This window comes from Crocodylus porosus, unplaced genomic scaffold (assembly GCF_001723895.1).
Source record: "Crocodylus porosus isolate Cpor-Errol unplaced genomic scaffold, CroPor_comp1, whole genome shotgun sequence".
NCBI lineage: Eukaryota > Metazoa > Chordata > Crocodylia > Crocodylidae > Crocodylus > Crocodylus porosus.
In genome coordinates this window covers 2,673,097-2,677,066 of record NW_017728944.1, presented here as the reverse complement: position 1 = coordinate 2,677,066, position 3,970 = coordinate 2,673,097, and positions in this window count along the sequence as shown.

The following is a 3,970-nucleotide window of genomic DNA, read 5'->3' as shown; positions in this document are numbered from 1 at the left end:
GGGTGGAGGGGGCGGCGGTATGGGCATCCTTTCCCCGCTGCCTGCTGGCTCAGGCCTCTTAGGGTATGAGGAAACACTGCCCACTCATATACCTGCAGGGTGGGAGAGAGCTGGTTAGCAGAATGCAAAAGACCGGCCACTGCAGCTACATGACAGTGGGAGTACAACAGCAGGCGAGGGAGCTGGCCCAAGTGGGCAGCATTCTCTGTAGCACCCCAGCTTGGGGGCCAGGCATTGCTGGCATTCCACAGAGGGTGCACAGACAGTGCCAGAGCCCACACAGCACTTCCAGTCGGACGCTGCACAGGCAGCCATCTACAGTGGTGAGCACCACTCTGAAAGGAGAGGGAGCCTGGGGCCTGGACCACACTGCCCAGTTTTGCCAGCCAAACTCGGGTGCTGCAGGCAGAACCTCAAGTGCTCCTGTAAGTCCCTCATGGTGACAGGAACTCCTGCCCCTTGCCAACACAGCAATGCTTGCTTCACATGTCATAGGAGGCTTCTGCCACTGGACCATGTGCAGAGACGCCTGTGCTTCCCCCTTTACCAGTGGGTGCTTCCCAGGGTGCACTGCTGCCCTAAGAGCACAACTCTGGTATCAAAGCCACCCAAAGGTGTATCACAGACAAGGCCTTGGTGACTGACTTGGATCTCAGAACAACAGCTGTCAGGTTCGAGTGCCTCCTCCTGGCTAGTACAAAGTGTTGGTCTTGGAAACAAAGTTCCTTAAGGGATGACTGGTGCCAGCACATCTAGCCAGTAGCTTCTCCTACTCATAGTAACTGGTGGGACCTGCTAACCAGGAGTCTTCCAGCCTGGTATCTGGGCCAGTGTTGAAGTCCTAAATGTGGACAGACTGCCACAGAAAATAAAGCATATAACTAGCAGAGACCGGAATGTGTCCAAAATTCACTTAGTTTTTAACCTAGTCATCCCACTCTAGGGACAAGCAAACCAGTTACCTGAATCCTACAGCCCATCAATCTAGACTCCTTGTTGGCACCAGGAGCATGGCTACTGGCACAGGGATTGAACACAGTCATAACCTCTTTGGTGTTAAAAAAAAAAAAAGCCAACACTATACATCTTTGAGGTGCATTCCTGACCATAAGTGTAGCTAAATTTTCTGTTGCATAAAGGACATAAAGCCAAGATGGAAGGGACCTATAGCTTGTACCCATGACTCATTATTGCAGTCTCCTATCCTTGACAAATAAGCACCAACAGCCAGATTTTCCAAAGCAGTTTCAGTCCCATTGAAGCACCCAACATAAATGACCCCATAAATACCTGAGAATAAGGCCCTACCTCTAAGTTATTTTCAAGCCCAGCCACTCAGTCATTTCACAGCCTGAGCTCCTCATATACACAAGTTTTCCCCCAATAGTGAAACTAATCAGCTTTAATCCGTCCAACTAATGCATGAAACACAGGTGTCCTATACAAGAGCTTACCCAGCACGCTGTAACAGGCACGAGGACATTCTGTAGCTGCTTGGACTTTGTATAACCTGGTATTTAAGTAAGCCTGAACAAACCAGTCTCTATCACAAATTAAACTTTTAAATGGAGGAAGTAGACACAGGAACAAGCCTCTGAATCACCAGCAGATCACAAGACAGATACCTGTCTGAGCCATGAATGCAACAATGTAGAATTACAAAAACTAGAACTCTCTCAAAACAGCAATGCTTCATGGGACTGGAATGTGATCGATGGAAGGACTGGCATGCAAAGCAAGCGATGTGTGCTCCAGGCAAAGTTAGGTAGAGGAGGAAAACACCACACAGCAGGAAAAGAAGGAAAGACACTCGGTGTCCTTAGACAGAGCTCCTTAAACAATATTACAAAGGAAAGTCTTATACCAGAGACACTGGATAGCAGCAAGATTGTGTTACGCTTAAAAGGTGCTGCCTTCAGGTCTCTGACCCTACCAGACCAAGAGGGTGTCATGATGTGTAATGACACAGCAAAATCCTGCTAATCATAAACCAGAGATTAATTCTAGTGACCACAAACCTCTCAAAGGCTGAAGAGTACACACTGCAAAGACGGCTTGTAATAAATCTTTGTTATTTCCAAGATAAATCTGAGTACACATTAGCAGTGCAGCAAGTATGTGACATAGGTCAAAACAAAACCTAATCAAATGGATCAGAGGCTTTTCTTTAAAATTGCATCCATTTACTTCCACGATAACTACTAACATTCAGTCAGATCAAATGAGCAAGGTCAGACTGAACACTGACTTACTAGCTCTAAAGTAAAATAAGCAGATTCAGAGAGTCAAAAGTCTCTCTCTGCCCCAGAGTCTATCTAGGAATTTTTGTGGCTTCAAGATCACTTAAAGTAGTGCCTTATGCTGTTGTGTGAGAGATTCATTCAGACAAGGAGTGAAACTGCCCCTGCACAAATTACAGCCCAAGACAGACAAAGAAGATACTAGGAGAAACAACTCATCTCCAAGTCTCTTTCAAACCACAGTCACTTGTAGTGGTCTGGCAAAACTATATAACAAATGTACATACAAAACAACCTCAACTGACATGGTCCTCTTGGCTATCAAGGGTCTTCATTTACACGCAACACAAAACTGTGTCTACAGCTCAGTTACATTAGCCCCCTTCCAGAACACAACTGTTCTTAGGAGACAGCTGGCACAGTCCACTCTCAATTAAGACCTCAAAGCACAACCTACCAGATTCCAACAAATCTGCAAATTCTTCTAAATACTTTGTCACAAGGACACGAGAAAGACAAGACGACCCTGGACTTACTCAAAAATTATTCCTTTACAAATATTAATTTGCACAAACAGCCAAGAACTGGAGTAAGAGTTTACACACACAGAGATGGGAACTTTCCTCCCAGGGCAGATCAGAAAAAGAAACTCCACAAGGTAACAAGTTCATACTTATCTGTGACTCAGCCATGCCATGGTAGAGGTGTTTGAACAGGACTGTTCTTTCCTCTGGCCTCATCCTTTATGTTCCTATTGCATCCTGTGGCAAAATCCTGCTCTCATAATTGCGCCTGTGCAGCTTATTGCCACAGCAGTGATTGTGATGTCACAAGTAGAGCATTATGATTTCATAGCAGGATTGCAGTTTGCCTTCCCTTCCCATCAGAGGTAGCCAAGTCCATGTTGGTATTTCAACAGCTTTAGCAAATCACAGGGTAAGGCTGAGAAGCACATGCCAGGTAAGGAGATTTATGATTCAGCCAGATGTACTAGAAAGTCTTTGCTTGGCACCAGATTTCCTCTTGAAAAGTACCACAGTTGTAAAACTGCACCCCATGGCTGGTAAGAACATTGACTGTTACAGAGGCAACGTGATAGATCTAATCTGAGGGCACAACAAGGTTCAGTATCTTGCTGGAAACATTGCAAATGCCAGAAAAAAAAAAATCTCCCCAGGTACACGATAATGTTTCTTTTCGGCTCTCCTTACTTTCACTTGCATTTTGAGAGGTGCCAATTGTAAAGGCCCTGCGAGTCCCAAAGACCCCAGCTGTGATGGAAGCAACATTGGGCACACCCAAGAACATGCTACTGTTCAGTGGAAAAGACAGTGGGAAACTGCAAGAGAATTTAGCTACAGTGATTATGGGAAGAAAGAAGAAGTCATATAACTCAGATGTGTGTTTTAAAGGAAGGCCAAGTAGCTTTTTCTTCCTTGTACATGTCTCATGCAAGTCTGGTATCCTGAAATCAGCATTCAAATCAAGGCGTCAGCTAAAAGAATAAAACCAGGAAGAGTCCAAGCTAACATAGCTCAGGGATGAAGGAAAGACCGATTTCTAATATACCAATAACTTCATTTTACAGTGTGGTTCAGTTCACATTATAGATCAACAAACTTGGCAAAAGACCATTTTAAGACAAAGTCATTGACCTTGACTGGTCAATAGGATAAGAACAACTATCGCAACATGATGACATCAGCCTGAGATAGATTATTTCAGCATCT